This window comes from Staurois parvus, unplaced genomic scaffold, assembly GCF_062004578.1.
Source record: "Staurois parvus isolate SC_StPar_1 unplaced genomic scaffold, SC_StPar_1.0 ptg000218l, whole genome shotgun sequence".
NCBI lineage: Eukaryota > Metazoa > Chordata > Amphibia > Anura > Ranidae > Staurois > Staurois parvus.
Window position 1 is genome coordinate 1,566,501 of NW_028318014.1, and position 26,262 is coordinate 1,592,762.

Below are 26,262 nucleotides of genomic sequence, written 5' to 3' on the forward strand. Positions count from 1 at the left end.
GGATCAGAAGCATCCTTTCCTTTTTTTTTTGTTATTAATTGTATATAGGCCTGATATCTTGTAGGGAGATATGTTCCTCCATCCCAAATTGTTTTGCATACTCTCAATAAAGTATCTGATATATATGTCTGGGTGATTTAAAAAAAATAGGCAGAATAGCCACCAGGGCAGGGAGCTTTGCCATTAGCTAAATTCTTTATGGTAGTTGCAATTTCTTCAGAAGTTATAGGTGAATTTAGCAAGTCTAGTTGTTTATTAGATAGTTTGGAAATTTTAATTTCTATAAAGTTGGTACCAGCATTCTTATTAAAAGGATCTTCTGAATATAATTGTTTATAATAATCAGTTAGAATTTTATTGATTTTCAAAGAAGAAGTAGTGAGGGTGCCCCTGTGGTTTTTTTTGGTGATAAAATATATGTGGCTTGGTACTGTCCTTTACATAATTTAGCCAATAATTTTCCTGATTTATTTTCATATCTATAGAAATACAAATCAGTGAAGGATGTCTTCATATGTTCTTGTTGTTCAGCCCTGTTGTCTTTTTGCCTCATGCCATTTTTTTTTTATTATCTGAGGTATATTGTGTAGTTAGATCTGTTTGAGCTTGGTGTGACGGACGCGGGATCACTGCCACCAATATGCGACGACCCCATGATCGCTGTCACCAATATGCGATGACCCCACGATCGCTGTCACCAATATGTAATGACCGTGGTGTCAGACCCCAGCCCTTCTCACCAAACTCGTGACTGAAGGACTAGCCAATCTAAAACCGTGATGTCACGTGTGTAACAATGCCACACCCAGCTGCACCCTGCACAACGATTTTCCAGCTAATTGGACCACAATCGATGTACTGGCAGCTTGAGCAATTGTTACTGGGTCAGGTTAATTACGCAATTAACCCTTCACACTGCCACCACCTCCTTTTTGTACAGAGAAAGAGGAAACTCGGCGATATCCGCAATAACACTATAATGGTTGAGGTAATCGTCTGTATAACACAGTCACTACAGGCCGGTTATACAGAGGGTTAAACAAACACAGTGTTCTCTTTAGAGGCAGGAATTCGTAAATTGCAATTAAGAGCTATAGAAACAGTTCAACACTTTCAAAAGGAAAGATTTATCACTGAAAGTCAAAAAGGGGTGCAATAAAAATATTTACAGAAAAAAGATGTAACCAATATATATATAAATATACAGAGAACAACAGCACAGCAAAGAGATAACAGAGAGAGGTTAAAGGGTTTAAGTACTTGCCAAAGTCCTGGGTTAGCAGATCAAGTTTCAGAGCGAAAGTGTACGGGTCTTCCCAGGTGATATTGATGTTAAATGGGAGAATTCTTCAACTTCACTCTCTTAGGCCTGACAGCCCATTTTGTAGTCCCCCAGCAGGGGGTGTCTCTAAAGCCAAGGACCAATGCCTCATTTAGGGAGGGGTGGTCTGGGCGGATACCTCAACTAGAGCCAAAATCTCTCATACTCATATTTTGGCTCATAACTTTCCATATGCATAAGTGACATTCCACCCACGGGTAGATTATTATGCAGACAGGTCTGAGGATTGATTAGATATGAATTATGAAATTATACACTGAATGGTTCCCGAGATCTACTTTTCTGCTTTCCTTTGTATTCGAGACAAGGAGAGTGACCCATCAAATTGTTCGTCTCCTCTTAGCCAATCTGACGATATGTCTGGTTTTTATGTAAGTCTCTCATATTCCAAGATATTAGACATAGGAAAAAAATGGATTTTGAAAAGTGTTTATCTGATTCGTGCTTCCTTGAAATGCCTTGAACTCCTGGGAAAGCTTGCCTTATCTTATACAAGGTGTTATATGGTACAGCTTGCCCAGACAGCCAGGCACCTAGCTCAAAAATGTTTTATAGCTCTGGGGTTCCCTGCTGTGCTCTGCCTGTGACACTTTTAACACACACACACTGCCATATGTCACTGTGCCTCTCAGAGAGGGGGGGGGGAAATAATGAGGGGAGAAAATGGAGATTCTTAACAAAATGGAGGCTGCGTCCTTCACTCTGTGCACGCTTGTTACACTTGGCATAATGTGTTGCTGGCCAGACAATATTGTTCCAAGGCATGTTTTTTAAATTTTGAAACATAAGTAATAATTATTCCTCTAAGGAAAGATTTTCCTTAATTCGGTAATTCACATTTATTCCAAGCAGATTGCATGTGGTTACAGAAATCCTCATTACTCATTAAATATGAGTGGAATCTCCAAACATTTGCATTGCCTTTGAATAGAGAAATAGTATGAGTCAGAATTATGGAAGTGAGAATGTTTTGAGCAGTGGCATTGGTTGCAATTGTTTTTGTTGAAGATTTATTCTCTGTTAGATTCATAACCGAATTAAAACCACCTGCAATATGAATATTTTCAGGGACCTTTAAAATCCCATCTGATAATTCCTAAAAAATGCCCTTCCTGGTGAATTGGTACAATAAATATTAGTAATTGTTATATCATAGGAGGCAAATAATATGTGCATTGTCCGTTTCCGACCTGAATTGGCAGCTTCTACTGATTTTAATTTGTAGGGCAAATTTTTGTTTGAGTATTACTACCCTTTCTTTACATCCCACTGCTGAAGAGCCAACTACTTCACCTACCCACAATTTACATAGTCGCTAAAAATCCTCATCTGCCAGATGAGTCTCTTGTAATAATACAATGTCTGCATGAAGTCGTTTTAAATGGCGAAGAACTTTAATACTTTTATTTGGAGATCTTTTACATTTCACGATATTATATTCATAAGATAATATCTATCAGATGGTATAAGATGAGATCTGTTTTATATTTATTTTTTGGGCTGTTGATAAAATTTAAATATTCTATTACCCCCTTGAATAAGACTTTAAATTATACTAATTTTTGTTTCTCCTAGGCTGATTATAAAATATATAATTATAAAAGAGAACTTAAGAAAAAACAGAGATACCCAGAACCATTACGTACTTCACTTTTTTCTGCATGGGATAATGCATTTTTCCCGATCCTACATTCCTGCTGCGATTAAGGCTGAGAGACAGTAGAACTATGACTGGTAAGTAGACATATTGTGTAAACAAGTTCAACATGTATAGCCTGCAACCATATTTAACATGAGAATTACAAAATATAAACCTCTTACATGCAATATGCACCATATATATACATATGCCCATAAACATTATTTTTGAGATAAGCATATCGAGCGGACCTAAATAGATCCATTGATCCAATATCCAATCAGAAATATTGGGAATTACATTTTAACAATACTGTGGACAATGAGAAATACATTTCTTAGCTAATTTTATTGTGTTCTGATTGTCCCGCTGAGCGGAATTTTTTAGAAGGAGTTTTTAGAGGACTGTGTTGTTCTTTGGGAGATTGGCTTTTTGATGCTTTAGGTGCGATATCACTGCTTTTGTGGATTTTGAACAAATTTTGATGATTATTTGCAAGAGATTCTAAAAAATCCTCCGCCTCAGCTGGTGATTTGAAAGTCAGATTTTCTCCCAAAGGTGATTGTTGATTAAGAATAGCTGGATAGGCTAGGGTAAATTTTATACACTTTTGAAATAGCGTAGTACATATAGGAGCAAAAGCTTTGAGTTGATGTGTTACTCCCACTGAGTAGTCAGCAAAAACTAGTAATTTATTCCCGTCCAGGGAAAGTGATTTTGATTTTCCATCATTTTGAAGAATTTCCATTTTATCAGTATAGTTGAGAAAATGAACTATTACTGGTCTGGGAGAAATGCGTCCCTCTTGTTGTGTACCCACTCTATGAGCTCTCTCGGCAATGCACACTTTAGTGATTCCCAGAGCCTCTGGAATTTGTTTGGTACATATGTTATGACTAGGCTTATAGGATTCAGGAAGACCAATCACTTTTAAATTATTTCTTCTGGAACGATTTTCCAAATCCTCAACTCCATCCAGCAGCAGTTTCTGTAAGGGTCCTTTCAAATGGGTGTTTTTTTCATCAGTTCAGTCACGTTTTTTCAAAGAAAAAACTGATCAGTTCACATAAGTTTTTCATCTGTTTACATACGTTTTTCATTAGTTTACATCTGTTTTTTACATCCTTTATCAATACAAAAACAGATGCAAAAATGGACCGTATGTCCATTTCCATCCATTTCCATCCATTTCCATCCATATTCTATACATGTACATCTGTTCACATCTATTTTTCATCCTTTTACATCTGTTTTTTGTCCATTCCGTTTTTTCATGGAAGAAAATTAGTGTTTTCTTCCGTTCAAAAAAATGGATGTTAACAGATGCGGACATTAACAGATGTAAACAGATGATCACCCGCTTACATCCGCTAGTCAATAGAAATACATGGATGTCCATTTTTCATCCGTAAATGGACAGATAGAAAACGGACATACGGAACGCACGTGTGGACTTTTCTGTGCTAGGAAATTGTATGAGATGCTTCCTGTAACTCATCCTCTACTTCAGAGATCTGTTCCTCAGCCTGAGTTAACCTTTGTTAATGTGCCTGGAAATCACTGTGCAGCTGTTCTATCCCATGTGCAACCGCTTTGTCCGCAGCCTCAGTAATTTTTGGTTTAAGAAGATCCACTACCACTTGTGCTATTCTTGTGTGCACTGCATTCTCACCTTGATTGCTGTGTGAAGGAAAGGGAGATTGTGCAGCTGTAGGCTCTATGTCCTTCTCCCCACTTGGTGCAGTGGCCATCTTAATGCTTGTGTCAGTCTTAGTGTCATCAAGCCGACAGGTGAGAGACTGTGACCTGGATCTGGTAGTAACCCTTAAGCAGTCCATAGCAGTGTTATCACAGCAGGGGAGCAGGCTGTGTAGATGCTGTGTCGCTCTGTGCCTAATAGGATCGCTTTTTCAGCCAATCTCAGTGGGAGCTGTACAGTTCACTGCCAGTCCATTTGGCTCCGGAAACATGCACTTTGTTTTAACACAATGCAGTGGTTTGCAAACTATTTAGTACAAGGGCCACATAATATATTTTTCATATATTTGGGGGGGGGGGGGGGGGCAACAAAAATCAGTTTTATAAATGAATGCATTAAATTTAAATTAACTAATAAATATTGGACTTTTTTTGTAATCAACATATCAGCATGATATGATGCAGAACAATGGAAAGAGAATTTCAGTAAAACAAAGCAAAGAAATTTTAAATAAACTTGAGCCTATCATTAAGGTCCCTTTCAGAGTCCTCCCTTACATCAGTGTTTCCTTCAGACTCCCCCTTTACCTCAGAGCCCCAATCAGAGTCCACCCTTACCTCACACACATACAGTGCCTTGAAAAAGTATTCATACCCATTAACATTTTCCACATGTCATGTTACAACCAAAAACGTAAATGTATTTTATTGGAATTTTATGCGATAGGCCAAAGTGCCACATCATTGTGAAGTGGAAAGAAAATAAATGGTTTATAAAATTTATTACAAATGCATATCTGAAAAGTGTGCCATGCATTTGTATTCAGACCCCTTTAATCTGACACCCTAAGTAAAATCTAATGGAACCAATTACCTTCAGAAGCCACCTAATTAGTAAATAGAGTCCACCTGTGTGTAATTTAATCTCAGTATAAATGCAGCTGTTCTGTGAAGCCCTCAGAGGTTTGTTAGAGAACAATAGTGAACAAACAGCATCATGAAAGCCAAGCAACACACCAGCCAGGTCAGGGATAAAGTTGTGGAGAGGTTAGGTTATAGAAAAAAAAATATCCCAAGCTTTGAACATCTCATAGAGCACTGTTCAATCCATCATCCGAAAATGGAAAGAGTATGGCACAACTGCAAACCTACCAAGACATAGCCGTCCACCTAAACTGACAGGCCGGGCAAGGAGAGCATTAATCAGAGAAGCAGCCAAGAGGCCCATGGTAACTCCGAAGGAGCTGCAGAGATTTACAGCTCAGTTGGGAGAATCTGTCCACAGGAGTGGCAAGAAGAAAGCCATTGTTGAAAGAAAGCCATAAGAAGTCCTGTTTACAGTTTGCGAGAAGTCAGATGAGACCAAAATTTAATTTTTTGGCCTAAAAGAAAAACGTTATGTGTGGCGGAAAACTTATACTGCACATCACCCTGAACACACCATACCCACCATGCAACATGGTGGTGGCAGCATCATATTGTGGGGATGATTTTCTTCAGCAGGGACAGGGAAGCTGGTCAGAGTTGATGGGAAGATGGATGGAGCCAAATACAGGGAAATCTTAGAAGAAAACCTATTAGAGTCTGCAAAAGACTTGAGACTGGGGCGGAGGTTCACCTTCCAGCAGGACAATGACTCTAAACATACAGCCAGAGCTACAATGGAACGGCTTAGATCAAAGCATATTCATGTGTTAAATTGGCCCAGTCAAAGTCCACATCTAAATCCAATTGAGAATCTGTGGCAAGACTTGAAACTTGCTGTTCACAGATGCTCTCCATCCAATCTGACAGAGCTTGAGCTATTTTGAAAAAAAGAGTGGGCAAAAACATCACTCTCTAGATGTGCAAAGCTGGTGAAGACATACCCAAAAAAACTTGCAGCTTGAATTGCAGTGAAAGGTGGTTCTACAAAGTATTGACTCAGGGGGCTGAATACAAATGCACCCCACATTTTTCAGATATCTATTTGTAAAAAGCCTTGAAAACTATTTATCATTTTCCTTCCACTCCACAATTATGTGCCACTTTGTGTTGGTCTATCACATAAAATCCCAATAAAATACATTTACGTTTTTGGTTGTAACATGACACAATGTGGAAAATGTGAAGGAGTATGAATACTCTTTCAAGGCACTGTATGTATGTATATATACAGATGCAAGAAAAAGTATGTGAACCCCTTGGGATTACGTGGAGTTTTGCATGAATTGGGCATAAAATGTGCTCTGAACGTTATCTAAGTCACAACAATAGAAGAACACAGTCTGCTGAACATAATACTACACAAACATTAGATGTTGCCATGGTTTAATTGCACATAACATGTAAACATTCACAGTGCAGGGAGGAAAAAGTCTGTGAACCTATGGACTTAATAACTGGTTGACCCTCCTTTGGCAGCAATAACCTCAACCAAACGTTTCCTGTAGTTGCAGATCAGACCTGCACAACGATCTGGAGTAATTTTGGACCACTCCTCTTCACAAAACGGTTTCAGTGTAGCAATATTCTTGGGATGTCTGGTGTGAATCACTCTCTTAAGGTCATGCCACAGCATTTCAATCGGGTTGAGGTCAGGACTCTGACTGGGCCACTCCAGAAGGCGTATTCTGTGCTTTTGCAGCCATTGTTTTGTTGAATTACTTGTATGCTTTGGGTCATTGTCCTGTTGCATCACCCATCCTCTGCGGAGCTTCAGTTGGCGGACAGACGGTCGTATGTTTTCCTGCAAAATGTCTTGATAAACTCTGGAATTCATTTTCCCATCAATGACAACAATCCGTCCAGGCCCTGAGGCAGCAAAGCAGCCCCAAACCATGATGCTCCCTCCGCCATGTTTTACAGTGGGGATGAGGTTTTGATGTTGGTGTGCTGTGCCTTTTTTTCTCCACACATAGTGTTGTGTGTTCTTCCCAAACAACTCAATCTTGGTTTCATCTGTCCACAGTATATTTTGCCAGTAGTGCTGTGGAACATCCAGGTGCTCTTTTGCAAACTTCAAACGTGCTGCAATATTCTTTTTGGACAGCAATGGCTTCCTCCGTGGTGTCCTCCCATGTACTACATTCTTATTTAATGTTTTCCTTATTGTAGATGTGTCAACAAAAATGTTAGCATGTGCCAGAGATTTCTGTAGGTCTTTAGCTGACACTCTGGGATTCTTCTTTACCTCATGCAGCATTCTGCGCTGTGCTCTTGCAATCATTTTTACAGGATGACCATGCCTAGGGAGAGTAGCAACAGTGCTAAACTTTCTCCATTTGTAGACAGTCTGTCTTACCGTGGACACATGAACATCAAGGCTTTTGGAGATACTTTTGTAACCCTTTCCAGCTTCATGCAAGTGAACAATTCTTGATCGTAGGTCTTTTGAGAGCTCTTTTCTGTGAGGCATGGTTCACATCAGACAGTGCTTCTTGAAATCAGTAAACCCAAAACAGTTGTGTGTTTTTTAAGGGCAGGACAGCTGTCAGCAACACATCCAATATCATCACACTGATTGGAGTCAAGGTTGGCTCACTCCTGGCTCCAATTAGCTCTGGGAGAAGTCATTAAGCTAGGGTCTCACATACTTTTTCCTCCCTGCACTGTGAATGTTTACATGTTATGTGCAATTAAACCATTGCAACATCTAATGTTTGTGTAGTATTATGTTCAGCAGACTGTGTTCTTCTATTGTTGTGACTTAGATGACGTTCAGAGCACATTTTATGCCCAATTCATGCAAAACTCCACGTAATCCCAAGGGGTTCACATACTTTTTCTTGCAACTGTATATATATAAACAAAATATTTAAGAGCACCATGGCTTAGCAAAAGTAGCTCCATGCCTCTGCAAAGTGCTTTATCTGCTTTTGGGGCAGAAGGTGAGGAAGCCATATGGGGCACACTCAATCAAATATTGTACAAGGACTGATTAGGACAGGATCTAATTAACCTAGTTAATAATTAATTAATTGTCTTTGAAGTGTGGGAGGAAACCCATGCAGGTACAGGGAGAATATGCAAACTCTAGACCCCAGTGCTACAAGGCAGAAGTGCTAACCACCAAACAAAGATTGCACACTTTGTTGCCAGTTACCTAATTTGCAAAACTGCAAATTATGAAGCAGAGCATACATTTGCGTGCATTGGGGTGTGTTAGAGCCAAATTATGCTAAATGCATGAATGCCTGTGCATTGTGATGTAATGTGTTATGGTGTAAATTTGTCCCTGATGCATCTGTGTCCACCTAGTGCTGAAATACTGGGTTATTGGTAGATTTTGGCTTTGAAATCTAAACCAATAACATTAGTGCAACTTGAATCTTTTTTGTGCAAGTGTGTCTATTGTTTAGTAAATTGATGTTTATGGAAATTCCTCTATCTTCTCTTCTTGAAAATAGAAATATATTTTTATGACACATATATAACATATAATTGTTTTGCAGACATTCGTTTATCATTACTTTTGAATGTCTTTGAAGATTTAACTTTCTGGCTGCAAAAACAGGGCATTAGCATTATTTACACCATATGGCATTTTTATTTGTAGTGATTTAAAAGCCTTTTAGCATGGCTAGTTCTTAATTTAAATATTTTTGCTTTTTCTGTGTATTTTATAGTTCCAATAGAAACAACTAACCAACCAGGGATTGGTTAGGAAAAACTCAGATATGCTTAATTGCATTTTGTAATGACCTGATAATTATGTTTTCCATTTGAGCCCTTGGTAGCAGAGATCCAAGATCACAAATATTTTTATATTGTTGTAAGCCATGAATATAGGATTTATCTGTCTCATTACTTATAAGAATACATTGCTATGCTACAAAAGAAGTCTGCTTTGTTACTTATGTAGGAAAAAAAAGTCAATTAAGCTTGCCATGCTATTTAGTGTTATTTTTCAGTTGTCAAAAAGCTTAAAACAATACTCATTAAACTGTAACTGGAGATCATCAAAATAAGTTGGCATTTTCATTAAGTTGTATATTTTTTTTTGTTTTTAAAGGATAAGTTCACCTTTTGACAAAAAATAACAAATGCACATTTTTCTGCAGGTAAAAAAATATGCATTATTATTTTTGGTTGCAGAAGCCTGGAAAGCATTGCACCAGCGATCAGCAGATCACTGGTGCCATGCAGGTCTCTTGCAGACCTATCAGTATACATAATTGCTCTTACAGGATATACGAGCAAGCAGATATACTGACAGGAAGATTCAATTAACTACCACGGTGCTCCACAGTGTCGTGGTAGTTCATTGAGAACTACAAGATAACAGCCACTAAGGATGTCTGGAGTTGTAGTTCATTCACTCACAGAACACTGAATGAATGAGACGACCATGTGGGAAGAACCCCGTACGGCCGTGCTGTTTTTAAATAGTGACAGCTAGTATGGGGAACTTTTCCCCATACTGCTGTAACAGGGAGAGGGGGAGTTGAGCAGCAGCTGCAGCGGTGGGCACATGTTACATGTTCCACCCTAAAAACAGGTGAAACATGTAACAGGTTCCCAAAGGTGAACTTATCCTTTTATTGTGAATTGTAGTGAGTCACCTCAGACATTACATTTCTTACGCCTTTCAGAGTGCTATAATATAAAAGGGGTACACTTGCAAAAATAGGGGCACCTAACCTGATAAAATATCAGCTTAATGGTGATTTTTATCTTGAGTTTTCCATTAATCCTGACTGACATTTTATTAACAAAAAATGCTCATCATTGTAGAAGCTAAGCTATCCACCAGACCAGTTGTAATGTGTTTTATTGTAACCATGGGAACAAATCTTTGCAAATACAGTATATATAAAATGCCTGCACATCATGTAAGACTCTCCAGTCATCTGTGAAAATGACATGACATGCTGCATAACTGATTAGAAATTAAATATTTCCCATAATCATACAAGTATGTAATGATGTGTAGCACTGACTCCCGAAGGAGCCGTTTGATGCGCTGGGCCCCCTGTTCCAGTGCCCATGAAGAATATACTGTATGTTACAGATGTTTAGATATACATCACAAAGACGTAAGGTGTATAGGAACCGAGTCTAACACCTTAAATGGTTAAACAATAGTAAGAAGCAAATAACAACCAGATAAACAACAGAAAAAATTATATACTGGATAAACAGCATCTACTACAAAGATTCAGGATTTGGAGAAATACATTGCAATAAATAAAGAAGAACAGGAATGTGCTGCAACCACAATGATAGGTTTAAAACACAAGCCCTTCTACACCCTATATTGGGTAACCCCAACTAAGGGGAAGATATACCCTTCTATGAGTTCAGCAGTCAGTAGTAGCCTACTCTACTCCTTGGGCCCCAAAGCATTATGTTGTTGCTCCTTTTGGTAGTGTTCCTTTAAGAACTGATGCAGGCAATAATACAGAGTTTCTTTGCAGACAACTCTGTCTTTCTGTTCCAAAGGTGTAGTGCAAGGTTGGACAGCAGCCTCTCACCAGCTCACTGTCAGCACCCCGGAATGTCCTCAGTGTCCAGCTCTTTAGTTAGACAGCATCCAGGGTTCACTCCACTTCTCTGGCATGATAGCCTCTCTGTGTCTGTTGCTCTCGGGTACCACCATCCACTCATGGCCTGTGCTCCTTCATAAGAAGTTACTTCTCCTCTATCCCCAGGTGTAGCAGATCTGTCTCAGTTTCAGCCTCCCTACAGACCCCCCCCCTTTTTCTCTCTCAGCCCCGGAAAAAGGTACACAACCCTTCCTCCTTAGGGTCTCTCTGGGAATTGTAGTACAGAATGAAGCTTTAATACTGGCTAAGTCTCTTTGTGAACTATATTCCCCACAATCAGCCATGTTTGCTCTTAAAGTCTCCAGCAGTTGATATGGCTGAACACCTGCTGCTCTGTGTTCTATGACAATAGGCTGTCCTTTAGCCAGGCTTGTGTGAGAGCCTCTCGGGCTACACAGACACAAAGTCCCTTTCCTACTGGAGCTGCAGACTGGACTGCAGATGTAGTAGGGTCTATTTTTTAGAAGTATGTTTGTACAGTAATACACTAAGTCTAATCACCTATATTCCTTATATTTTTCTCTTGATATTATTAATATAGATTAACTGTTAATGTTGACCAGGAATAAAAGATACAGAGTTTTTATATACCTAACATTTTTGGCTAAAATTGGTTTGGAAACATTTTAGCATTTTTTACAGTTTTGCCATTTTGGCTAAATTTATTGGAGTCAATTGAGAAATAGGCATGCCTGTTACCTCTATACCTGTGTGAAGGCTTTCCACTGAAAGATGTTTCACATCTTTGTAGGTGATGAAATTTAAGTTAAAAACTAGCTTCTGTTATCTCTTGGACACTTAGTGATGAGATCTTTCTCCATGACCCTTTCTACTCCTTGCCTTGATGCCCCACCTCTTCAACACTAGCCATAAAAAAGTGGTAATTCAAGGGGCAAAAGAGACTGTGGGCTGCTTTTAGAGTGTAATGCTAATTTTAGAGGATTGTGTTGTTTGGTGAGATTTATTTAGTTAAATTGTATAGGGATTGAAGTCATTTGCTAACTTTGTAGTGAATCTAAAGTGAAAGTTGCTTTTAATTTAAGCTAATTGCTTCCGATGTGTTAGTGATTTTCTGTTCATACATATCTTAGAGAAAACGTATGATGAGGCATGGAGGGAAGCAAATTATTTTTAATTCAAGTCACATTCTGCTTAATGTAATTGAATTAAAGCAGTGGGGAGACAGCACATTGATCTCACAGAGAGGACATTGCACTAGTGTGATCATACAGCACTGCAGCCTGACTATGAGCAAGTTGATAGCTCTTGTTCATGTACAATCTATGCTCCTGGCTTTGGAATACCTAAAATGTTGGAGAGACAGATGAACAAGTGACTGTAATGATACTATGTTAAAGGAAATTAAAAAGCTGGCACATTCTGTGTTATACAAGATATGTAATTGGTTCAAGTATCACTTGGGAAAATCAAATAGTGTCTGGAGACTAGTCCAGCATTAGGTAAATGTTTGTTTTTTTCCTGCAAGCTATTAAACATCTTGTGAGATATGGTGGCTTCTTCACTTTCCTGTCACAGGCTTAGGACAGAAAAGTGCTAAAACTGAATCTTTGAAGAGACTATCTCATGGGAACGTAGCGCTACCCCCATAAGGGCTGCTGGTAATTGCAGGTTCTCCCTAAATAGTACAGAGGCCGACCACCACCACAAGCCCCAGTCCATACACTCCAGCTTCAATAACTCAGTCTACAGGATGTCTTTTTTGAAATATATTGCTTGCAGAACTTTAAACAGGAGAGGGGTTAGGAAATGTGGCATCAGCAAAAAAACTATTAGAGGACAATCTTCTCCTAAGATAATTGTGAATTTTGGACAGTCAAAGACCTCACAGATGAAGACAGGCCTGGACTGGCCATAGGGCACACTGGGCATTTGCCAATGGCAGCCTCTCTCCTTCACTTGCTGGCACACCGTGACAGCTAGGCGATGGATTGAGCTATCTCTTTGCTGGATGAGCTGTCTCTTTGCTGGGTGAGCTGTCTCTTTGCTAGATGAGCTGTTTCTTTGCTGGATGGACTGTCTCATTTCTGGATGGGCTGTCTCATTACTGGATGGGCTGTCTCTTTGCTGGACATGCTGTCTCTTTGCTGGACAGGCTGTCTCTTTGCTGGACAGGATGTATCTTTGCTGGATGGGCTGTCTCTTTGCTGGATGGGCTGTCTCTTTGCTGGATGGGCTGTCTCTTTGCTGGACGGGCTGTCTCTTTGCTGGACGGGTTGTCTCTTTGCTGGGTGGGCTGTCTCTTTGCTGGGCGAGCTGTCTGTTTGCTGGACGGACTGTCTCTTTGTCGGATTGGGCTGTCTCTTTGCTATATGGGGATGTCTTTTTGCTGGACTGGGCTGTCTCTTTACTATATGAGGATGTCTCTTTGTTGGATTGGGATTTCTCTTTGCTGGTTTGGACCATCTTTTGAACATATAGGGGGCACTGTGATTAGATCTCTAGGGGCACTGTAATGTAAAGAGGCACTATGATATAAAGGGGACTGCGCTGTAAAGGGGCACTGTAATCAATACAGTGCCCCTTTACAGTGCAGTCCCCTTTATATCACAGTGCTCCTTTACTTCACAGTGCGGAGGACTGATTCCGACTCCGTGAATATTCCATCACCAACTGCCCCGCGAACCTCCCCCCCCCCCCCCCCGGAAAAATTGGCTGCTCAGTCTAAAATGCCCCGGCCTATTTTTTTAACAGGGATCAATTTAAGAACTTTACTCACAAGTCCCCAGGAGAGCTGCCACCTTTCAGACTCCTCCGGGCATTGGCCAGTGAGTGAGACAGTCCTTCTCCAGACCAGATCTGGAGAAGGACTCCAGCTCCTCAGGTTTTGGTACTCTCCTGTGGAGAAGGAACCATATATAGTGTCAGAGATTTCCACTTAATCCTCCCCCTTCACAAATTTCTATTGGCCCATCATTATGGTAAGCGGCCTCACTGACCAAGGGATGTGCAGGAGTCAAGAAGGAATGGTACTATTAGTATGTGGTTTTTTTTGCCTGGCCCTTATGGGAAGACTTAGGAAACTGCCAATAATGCCTTAAGCAAGCAGGGTATACCAGAGGGTTGAACAAAAAATACCTGACAGATCCCTTTGTCCACATATGCAATGTGGATGCAGGGATCTTCCCCACTCTGTATTCTGATGGCTGAACTTAAAGCTCGACCCCCCCCCCCTCCTTCCCTGTCAGACAACTCAGGCTGCATTTGCTGATTAAATGTTGGTTTTCCAGCAGGAACATCCAACATAGGCCTGCTGAACTGGCTGGCTTTCGGCACATGTTTACCCAGCATTATTGGGGCAAGAAATGTTTTCCTTCCCTTGCCATCAGAAGACCAGGATGCATTTTATAAGATAATCAATCACTTAGAAGAAGTGTGCAGCTAGGCAGCACTGTTGGGATCTCAGTGCCTACTTCACTGGCAGAAACCAGAATGCAGGAGAATTCCTCCTGCATTATGGGCTGGAATTACAACATATAGAAGCAGAGATTCGATGGAGGCAGAGGGAAAAAGAGGACAGCCATGCTGGAGTGATGCAGACATATGACTGAACATTCAAATGCAGACAGAGGCCATCCAAACATTTGTGGATAGCCTCTGTCTGACAAGATCAGAAAAACCTTACAAGAAAAAGATAAAAGCAACCTAAATTTGAAATTCTATGAACTGTTAAAAATAGCCATACTGTCTTCAGTGCAGAAATGCACAGGCTTGCAAAAGCTTAAAAATCATCAAACCCACTGGAAACCAGGTGGCTCAGCTCCAGACACAATTATCTACATTGAAGTCCAGGCAGAAATACCTCAAAAGCCAAAGAGTGATCACTCCCTCCTGGAGACATTGAACATCATTTCAGAGACAAGACAGGCAAGATCACCATTTCTGTGCTGTGGCTGTCAGAAATTAAACCATCATCTGAGAGACTGCCCTAATAATATGTAGATAAAGCTGCTAAACTAGAATGTCCCACTGCTAGGAATTCAGGGGTAGGGTGGTAAACTTTCTCACTTAAGTACCATAGATATAGTGGTCACCTGCCCTGTTGTGCATGGATGTTTTCATAAAAAGAAAATTAACTTATACATGTTATGGCTCTCACTGACAGCAGCCAATGAGTTCCTCGTATAAGTAGTCAGCATTACCTGGATAAAACTAAAGTTGTGGTAACAGCATGCCAGCCAGCAAGGCACATTCATCCCCATGTTTCTTGGCCTTCCAAGCCGCATGATTGGATGAGGATCTGATATAGATTTTTTTTTTGGGACAGAGGACATGCTTTTTTTAATTATGTGTGGGCTTCCCCTTAAAATTCCAAAAGCATTGGTATTGATTTTTTACATCTTTTCTATCCATTTTTTTTACATAGAGTCCCCTTTATAATTCATTAGAGACCTGAAGGACCTGGTGTGAATTAGAGGAAGAATCCCATGCTGATTTTTTTTTTCTTTTCTGTGTACGGGTCACCCATTAACATCTATATTAGACCCTCATCTAGTATAAGGAATTGGTATAGATGAAGAAAATCTATATAAAAACAGAACAAGGGGGCTGAGAGTTGTCATTTTGTTCTGAATTTAAACACACTTTTTCCTTTGTAAATGTCATATTTGCTGAAGTAGACTTTTTTTTATATATAGCACAGATGTGCCACTTTAGAGGAAGGGTCATAGCATCCCCAGACATGGTATTTAAAGGTTAAGTTCACTTAAAAAATAAATGCACATGTTTTTTGCAGGAAAAAATGTGTATTTATTATTTTTTTTACTGTAGACTGCAAAGCATTGTACCTGCGTGCAATGTCAGGCACCTGGAAACTCTTCCTTCAGCTCCCTGCCTGTACCTCTGCACAGACTTTCAGCTGGAGAGCTGGATGAAGTGTCAGTGGACTATGAGCATGGTGATCACTGCACTTGCATTTAATTGAGAATTACAAGTCAGTCTGCCACAGTGGAAGATGGGACTTGTAGTCCATTCATTCACAGATTTCTGATTTCAAATTTGACAGCTGCAGCGGGGGAGAACTCCCACACATTGTCACAGGGGCTGCTCCTGGGGTGGGGGGGTTGCTTAGCAATATGGTACATGTTTCACCCTACGTATGGGTGTAACATGTAATATGTTGCTAAAGCTGGAGTTAGCCTTCACATTTTTTATATGTTTTACATTTGTAAAGTTTCCCTTTTTAGCATTACTAAAATTGCTATTCCCTGCCAAACTGAGTTTTTTAAAACATTTTTTTGTTAAGTACATCCCCCAGGGGCAATGCTGTGCCCTGGCTTAAAAAGGAACTTCAGTCAAATAAAAAAAATATTTAAAAAGCCCTGCAATAGCCACTGCTATTGTTGATGAGATTTCCGGGGGTCATTTTTAATTTTTTAAGAGGATGTATTTGTTAAGAAATTATTTATTACAACAGCACTCCTCTATGCTCTGTGGACAGCCATTTTAATTATGGGCAGATGAAGCCAACACCTGTTTCTTCTGGAATATGGATGACACACGCACACACACGCACAGACAGACACACATAGACACACACACTCACACAGACAAACATAGACATACACTCACACAGGTAGACACACATACACAGACACAAATACTCACACAGACATGCTCACACAGACACACACATAGACATATACACTTACACAGACAAACATGGACACACACCTTGCTAGTAGATGCATCAATCCAGTCTTCCTCACTGTGACCTGTGAATGCTAATCACTGGATAAAAGTCCTGACTTGCTCTTCCTCCCATGGACACTCCTCACCACCTTCCTCCTGCACACTCTCAAGCATTGATCCTAAACCTCTGGCCACGCATCCCACCCGCCTCCTCTGCCCTTCTTTGCACTTTGAAGCATTGATTCCCAACCTCTGGACATGCCTCCCACTCTCCCCCTCTATCCTCTGAAGCACAAATCCCCAGCCTCTGGACATGCCATTCCACCCTCTCCCTCTGCACTGTCAAGCATTGATCCTGAACCTCTGGACACGCCTCTCTGCCCTCCTCCTCCACACTCTCAAGCATTGATTCTGAAGCGCTGGACATTCTCCCACTCTCCTCCTCTGTGCTCTGTAGCACTGATCCCCAACCTCTGGACATACCTCCTGTTCTCCTCCTCTGCCCATTCAAACACAAATCCCCAGCCTCTGGACACACCTCCTCAAGCATGGAATTCTAAGGAGAGGTAAAAAAAAACCTGCCAGAAGACTTCTGGGATTTCTGACAGTGATATCCTAGGAGTCATTGGGAGCAAACACTACGCCATTTGCCTAGGTGATCAGAGCAGCAAGTACAGCAGGAAAATTCAAATTAAGGTATGTAGAAAGACCCCAATATTTTTTTTACTATCCAATAATGTTGTAGGAGAGGGAAAGGATTCCAATAGCAAGAACTTTAAAAATAGGTTAAATATTAGCTTTAACTAGAGGAAAATTTGACAGAAGAGTAGAACTGCATGGAAATACAGTTCCAGAAAGAGATTGAAACTATTACTAGAAACCAAGGGACTGCTGAGTGAATGGTCCTACCTCATCCTGAGGGATGATACACTGCACTGGAGAATATTGTTGCCCCATGAGTCTTTGGTGACCTGGCAGGTCATACTGTCAAGGAGCTGAGCTCTCTTCATTGGTGTTTTCACAAGACGTTCACCTGGTTTAAGAGATAAGCCATGTGTCTAGAGAGCATGGAAGCTAGTCTGCCTTCCTTATACTGTAAATAGCCACAGATTTGGGAGCCCTGCTTTGAATGTGAGTTTTTTCAGCAGTGGTTTCATTTACTAGGCACCAGGAAATCAAACACCACTCTGCACAACTCACAAGTTGCTGGGGCAAGCAAGAGGTTCAACCTTACACTGATAAAGCTGGTAAGAGACTTAAATAGGGTATACACATACCAAAAATCAGCCAGTTCCACAGAATTTTGGTCCATGTGTACCTCTGTCTGTTCAACAGAAGCTGGTCAAACAATTGGCGTCTGTCAAATGGTCCTGCTGGAAAACCAGCATTCGATCAGCACTTGGTTGCAGTACTGATCTGTGTATTCTGGTGTGTGTGCTGTTGTCAGAATTCAACAGTTCAATGGGAGAAATCCCTGTATCACAAATTGTTTTTATGGATGAAGGGATCTGTCAGGTTTTTTTTTTTCATTCAACTCATTGGTTGAACGAAAAAAAACCTGAATATGTATACCCTTCTGTCTGTGAGAAACTGTTAGGAATGGACTGGCCAGCAATGGTGGGACTCACCTGCCTTTTGATCTGCAGTACCAGGGCTGGCCAGCGGGTGCTCCCAGCAATCAGAGACTCAACCTTTCAGCCAGCTAACACCTGGAACTGATGATACTGGGGTATTTAAGGGATGGCCAGACTTGCAGACTCTGCCTTGGTGTTGTGTTTGTCCTGGGCCCTGTATCTGTCCTGCATCCTGTTTCTGTTCCTTTGCTGACTTCTCCTGCTCTGATCCTGGCTTGTGACCCTGACCATCCCTCTGTCTGACCCTCTGTACTACGCTGCTTGCTACCTGTTCTGATCCCTAGCTTGTGACCCGGACCATCCCTCTGCCTGACCCTCTGTACTATGCTGCTTGCTACCTGCTGAACCTGGCCTGTGACCCCGACCATTCTCCGCTTGCTCCCCCTGTACCTACCTGCCCAATTGATATTGACCCGGCCTGCCTGACGACGCTTGCTTGTATATACTGTTATCTGTGGGTGGTTTGGTTTGGTTTGTTTGCACCGTATTATGTTTTAGTATTGCACTGCGTTTATGTTTGTACTGTTAGTGTTAATAAATTATATTGTTTATAACATATCTGAGGTCTGCGTTTCCCTGCTTCAGTCACACACCTCTGGTCATACCTGGGAGCCCTGACATTACACCAAGGCCAATCCTGACCAGAAGTGGCTGCACAGGGAAGCCATCTTGGCTTGTTGATGGGAAGGATGGATCTTGAGGAGGTTGAGTATTTATATCTGCTAGTGTTTGATGACAGGGAGTATGCTTATCAAACTCTGAAGGAGTATACCCGGGATGAACTGCTAGAATGTATACGGCTCGCTCATGTTCTAGTAGATCAGGGCACAGTGTTCTCTGAGGTGCAGCCATTGATTGAGGTTTGTGCAGAGTTGGTTTCATCTGGTTCCCCCGAATGCAGGGATGAATTTTTGCCACCATTTAGTGCAGACCAGGTAGAGTCCCTGGTGTGGTTATTAGAGGATGATGTGGGTTACTTTCTGGAGCGTTATTCCACATGTTCACCACAGACACTGAGAGATTGTATAAACGCAGTGCAGTCATTGACCAGACAGACTTTGTGTAAGCTCAGCTTTGTTCAACCCCTACTGCAGACATGGACAGATTTGTTGCACCCAGCCTCAGTCAGCTTACAAAGACCCAGTCCTGCTTCTAACTCTACTCCTGTATTCCCACCAGCTCCTCCAGTTACAGCCCAGTATACTTGGCTATCTACCGCATGTCAGTACCCTGTTCCCACTCGCTGCACCTATCCTGCCTTTAACCCTGTAAAAAAGCCCTCTGTAGCAACTGCTCCCTCTCCTGTTCCATCCTCCAGTTCTTCTCTGTCTCCAGCTGCTCCATTCGTTTGCAGACCTGCGTTTACTTGCAGTGCTCCAGTAGTTAAAACCAGAAAAAAGCGAAAATTCTTTCCAACCAATACCATCCTGCCAGTATCCAAACCGGTGAGCCTGCCTTCCGTGGTTCAGACTGATGCCTGTACGCAGCCTGATGCCTCTACTCGGCCTGAAGCCTCTACTCGGCCTGATGCCTCTACTCGGCCTGATGGCTGTACTCGGCCTGATGGCTGTACTCGGCCTGATGCCTGTACTCGGCCTGAAGCCTCTACGCGGCCTGAAGCCTCTCCTCAGCCTGAAGCCTCTACGCGGCCTGAAGCCTCTACTCGGCCTGAAGCCTCTACTCGGCCTGATGCCTCTACTCGGCCTGAAGCCTCTACTCGGCCTAATGCCTCTACCCAGCATGATGAACTGATCCAGCCTGACGATCCTATTAGGCCAGTTGACTCGATGCCCGCTGTTGATCCAGATGATCCGGTACCTGATCCGGTGCCCGCTGTCGTGCCAATTGACTCAGAGCCCGCTGTCGTACCTGGTGACTCGGTGCCCACTGCCTTGCCAGATGACGCGGTGCCCGCTGTCGTGCCTGTTGACTCGGAGACCACTGCCTTGCCAGATGACGCGGTGCCCGCTGTCGAGCCAAATGACCTGATGCCTGGTGACCCGATGCCCGCTATCCAGTCAGACGATCCAATGTCTGACCCAGTGCCCGCGGTCATACCAGTTGACTCGGAGCCCACTGCCTTGCCAGATGACGCGGTGCCTGCGGTCGAGCCAAATGACCTGATGCCTGGTGACCCGATGCCCGCTGTCCAGCCAGACGATCCAATGTCTGACCCAGTGCCCGCGGTCATACCAGTTGACTCGGAGCCCACTGCCTTGCCAGATGACGCGGTGCCCGCTGTCGAGCCAAATGACCTGATGCCGGGTGACCCGATGCCCGCTGTCCAGCCAGACCATCCAATGTCTGACCCAGTGCCTGCGGTCATACCAGTTGACTCGGAGCCCACTGTCGTGCCTGGTGTCTCGGTGCCCGCCGCTCCACCTGGGGGCCCGAGACCTGTTGCTCCGCTTGGGGGTCCGGCGCCCGCCGCTCCGCCTGAGGGCCCGAGACCTGTCGCTCCACCTGGGGGTCCAGCGCCCGCCGCTCCGCCTGAGGGCCCGAGACCTGTCGCTCCATCTGGGGGTCCGGCGCCCGCCGCTCCGCCTGAGGGCCCGAGACCTGTCGCTCCTCCTGGGGGTCCGGCGCCCGCCGCTCCGCCTGAGGGCCCGAGACCTGTCGCTCCTCCTGGGGGTCCGGCGCCCGCCGCTCCGCCTGAGGGCCCGAGACCTGTCGCTCCGCCTTGGGGTCCGGCGCCCGCCGCTCCGCCTGAGGGCCCGAGACCTGTCGCTCCGCCTGGGGGTCCGGCGCCTGCCGCTCCGCCTGAGGGCCCGAGACCTGTCGCTCCACCTGGGGGTCCGGCGCCCGCCGCTCCGCCTGAGGGCCCGAGACCTGTCGCTCCATCTGGGGGTCCGGCGCCCGCCGCTCCGCCTGAGGGCCCGAGACCTGTCGCTCCTCCTGGGGGTCCGGCGCCCGCCGCTCCGCCTGAGGGCCCGAGACCTGTCGCTCCTCCTGGGGGTCTGGCGCCCGCCGCTCCGCCTGAGGGCCCGAGACCTGTCGCTCCATCTGGAGGTCCGGCGCCCGCCGCTCCGCCTGGGGGCACAATGCCTGTCGCCCCGCCTGGGGGCACGATGCCCGTCGCCCCGCCTGGGGGCCCGATGCCCGTCGCCCCGCCTGGGGGCCCGATGCCCGTCGCCCCGCCTGGGGGCCCGATGCCCGTCGCCCCGCCTGGGGGCCCGATGCCTGTCGCCCCGCCCGGGGGCCCGGTGCCTGCTGCCCCGCCCGGGGGCCCGGTGCCTGCTGCTCCGCCCGGGGGCCCGGTGCCTGCTGCTCCGCCCGGGGGCCCGGTGCCTGTCGCCCCGCCCGGGGGCCCGGTGCCTGTCGCCCCGCCCGGGGGCCCGGTGCCTGTCGCCCCGCCCGGGGGCCCGGTGCCTGCCGCCCCGCCCGGGGGCCCGGAGCCTGCCGCCCCGCCCGGGGGCCCGGAGCCTGCCGCTCCGCCCGGGGGCCCGGTGCCTGTAGCCCCGCCCGGGGGCCCGGTGCCTGCTGCTCCGCCTGGTGGCCCGCTGCCTGCTGCTTCGCCTGGTAATCCGATGTGCCTCTGCCCGGAGTCCTGCCCGATGTGCCTCTGCCCGGAGTCCTGCCCGATGTGCCTCTGCCCGGAGTCCTGCCCGATGTGCCTCTGCCCGGAGTCCTGCCCGATGTGCCTCTGCCCGATGTGCCTCTGCCCGGTGTGCCTCTGCCCGGTGTGCCGCTGCCCGGAGTCCAGCCCGGTGTGCCGCTGCCCGGAGTCCTGCCCGGTGTGCCAGTCTTTGATATCCCGCCAGTTGCCAGACCCGGGCGGTGGAACATTTTGCCCAGCTAGGACTGTTTGGAGCGTCCTGAGGCCGCTCCTTGAGGGGGGGGTACTGTTAGGAATGGACTGGCCAGCAATGGTGGGACTCACCTGCCTTTTGATCTGCAGTACCAGGGCTGGCCAGCGGGTGCTCCCAGCAATCAGAGACTCAACCTTTCAGCCAGCTAACACCTGGAACTGATGATACTGGGGTATTTAAGGGATGGCCAGACTTGCAGACTCTGCCTTGGTGTTGTGTTTGTCCTGGGCCCTGTATCTGTCCTGCATCCTGTTTCTGTTCCTTTGCTGACTTCTCCTGCTCTGATCCTGGCTTGTGACCCTGACCATCCCTCTGTCTGACCCTCTGTACTACGCTGCTTGCTACCTGTTCTGATCCCTAGCTTGTGACCCGGACCATCCCTCTGCCTGACCCTCTGTACTATGCTGCTTGCTACCTGCTGAACCTGGCCTGTGACCCCGACCATTCTCCGCTTGCTCCCCCTGTACCTACCTGCCCAATTGATATTGACCCGGCCTGCCTGACGACGCTTGCTTGTATATACTGTTATCTGTGGGTGGTTTGGTTTGGTTTGTTTGCACCGTATTATGTTTTAGTATTGCACTGCGTTTATGTTTGTACTGTTAGTGTTAATAAATTATATTGTTTATAACATATCTGAGGTCTGCGTTTCCCTGCTTCAGTCACACACCTCTGGTCATACCTGGGAGCCCTGACAGAAACAAAGTGAATTAACCCACTACTTGGCTAAAATGATCTGGAAATACAACCACACAGTTTATTACACATTAGGTTATCCACCATATTATCTTATGCTCGGATGTACTCTTGGTGTTGACTTTCTGGGGAGCCATCACCACAAATGAACTGGAGAAATTCCAGGATTTTTAAATTAAAATGATGCATGTCTGAAGTTAAATAGTTTGTTAAAGACCAGTCATGGGAAGAACAAGAAGAGTCAGAGACATCAGACTATGGCCTTTGACCTGGACACAGGGTTCTAGTCCAACATAAAGGCATATATCAACAAGACAATTTACAAACACCATGAGAAGAAGTCCCTGGAATTGCCCTTCAGCATCCAATTCCAGGTGTGCCAGTTTATGACCTCCAGATAAAAGGTACACAAGAGAAGCCAAAACATGTACATTGTAGGCCAACCAAGCCCATCGAGAATAACAGAAGGGCTGATGAGAGATTTTATGAAGAACCTGCCCAAGTTCATGAGCCAAGGGTGTCTCGACCTCCAGAGCTTCAATGTTGACTGCCTCTTGCTATTCCACCGTTACCTACCTAAGACCTCTAGGAGGAACTCTGAACCCTGACAATACCACACAGTCAAATTGTCACCCAAAAAGAAAAAACAGGAGGGCGCAAATGCCTAGTGCATTACCAACAATTTATTGTTCACAAAACATAGATACCAAATGGATACTCACAAAAGTGGAAAGTAAAATCACATAAAAACCATGCCACAGCAAGGGAAATCACATGTGTCCATACAACCCAGTTGGACTGGCAAGCTGACGTGTTTTGCTTGTATACCTCCTTCCTCAGAGCTATGCTATGGGCATATCACATAGCCCTCCTGTTTGTTCTTTTTGTAGTTTTCACAAGACTTTCCTGGTTGAGGAGGGCAGCATCTACTACACTATCCTGGCAAAGTTCATGATCCATTGTATATTATACATCATTTGTTGTCATCTTCCTCTTCAGTAGGCCTCTGAGTGCTGAAATGTACAGAGTTTTTAAATTGTCACCCAGCTCAGTTCCATACCCCCTACTGTGATGCCCTTGGATGCACCCTTTGCTAACTCCCTGAAGACAAAGATGCATCACATCTTTTCCCAGAAGAAGAAAATCTCAACCCCTGATGTGCTCCCAGAGATCTCACTGTGAAAGACCCAGGGAACATTTTGCACAGGATTACTCTGAATGGCATGCAAACTTGCCAGGACAAGGAAGTTCAAATGGGGTGGAGTGTAGCGGGTTCCTCCTTACTATCCTTGGTTATAAGTGGGTGGAGGGACCCTTAAGTCAACTCCCAACAATTCCCTTAGGCCCCTGTTATCCTCTGGGCTTTCTCCATTGATTCCCTGAGGAGCAGGTCTCAGGTTCCCATCAGCCAACCACCTGGACTACCAGAATATCAAATTCCTTGTGAGAGAGGTATTGTTCCTAGAGTAACCCAAGTAATTGTGTGTAATGTACTTTTATTTGTGATCTTGTCTTCATTTGTTCCACTGAGTGTTTCTTTGATGTATTATGCTACCAGTTAGCACCCTTAGTGGAAAACTGCTTCTAGGCAGCAAATGTTTTTGAGGTAGTCTTTTGGCATTGTCAATTTATTCTGCATTATTTAAACTTTGAGTCACAGTTGCCCTTTGATTATTTAACCAATTTCACACCTTTACACTGACACCATACACACTGTGAATTCAGAATTTTCCTCTGATAAGACACACATGCAGGCACAGTACAAAGGTACAAGAGATTCAGTAAACTGTAATGCAGAGCTACGCATACATACTCAAAATATTGCTTCAGGTGTGGCTCAACACAGCACAGCGGAGCTATGCTGCAGGCCCTGAAGAAATGCATGGCCAGGGGCGGACTGACCGTTTGGAAACTCGGGCACTGCTCAAGGGCCCAGGGTCAGTAGGGGGCCCCATGAGATGCCCCTGGTACCTTTTTCATAGGCTTTTTTTAGTTTGGGCAAGGACACAGGGTCCCCATGATCCCCTATTGCCCGGGGCCCCATGAGTTGTCAGTCCACCCCTGTGCATGGCTGTACTTTTACTGCTAGACAGTGTTGTAAAGTTAATGCCTTGGAGGTTACCATTTTAAGTGTAGCTAAATATGAGACTTCCATTCCAAATAAACCTTTTTGCACTGTAATTATTACTACTGCTTCTGCTAACAAGGGCTTCTCCATTATCTTAAAGCTTGACACAAGTTCTGCGGTCTCCACATTGCCTGAGGAAATTTTTCAAAGTACTTTGCAAATGAACCATTTACTGTACCTACTCTGAAACTGTTTAGTTGTCTTAAAGTCCCTCTTGATGCCCTTGGTTGTCTGCCAGTGACTGTAAAATTTCAATTAACTAGAATGCAAGCTGAATTCTACATTGTAAAGAAACCATCGCTTTACTGGCCAGGGATCTTTTACTGCATTAAATCTACAATTAGTGGACAGTCTTATCACAACAGTTCCAGTTGCCCCTACGCTACCATTGTTCAAAGTTTCAGCACTCAGCGATAGCTCCCTGGACTGTGTACAGAACTTATTGTGGTCAGAGGTGAAACCAGTTTGTCAGAAAATCAAAATGCTTACACTTTTCTGTAAGAGAAAATGTTTCCAAAGAAATTACTAGAAAATAATGTGATTGAAAAAAAATAGATGTATTGAATGGGTATCTCCTATTTTGGTGACAATGAAGAAAACAGGAGGCATTAGATTGCATGTTGACCTTTCTGGACCAAATATAGTCACCTCTTGCCACATATTTATTTTCAAATAGTTTTTATTGAAAATTTTTAGATTCCTGAACAAACAAGTCATTATATAGATACAGTCAAGTACACGGTTCACATAAACGGGGCAACAATATATGAAATGTTAAATGAGGTAATAAACCCCCACCGTCCGGCTGGGAGTTCGTTCATCATAATCATGCTTATAGGAAAGGTATTCTCAGTGGATTGTGAACCTTACTGACGAGTACAAAAACATGAGGGAACCAAACAGGGGATGAAAAAGTGTATAGGAAAGTGTGGGAGGGAGATAGGAGGGCACCAATGAGCTACCAATATAGCATCTTATAAGGTTTAGTGTTCGTAATCAGGTAATTGAGCAATTGGGGTGTTTTAGCCATCGAGACCAGTGTAATGTGAATTTATGGTAGGAGGAGTTTCGGAAGGCCGTTCTTCTTTCCATCTCACATTGTAAATTGAGGTCAGCAACTAGACGGGATAGTAAGGGAGG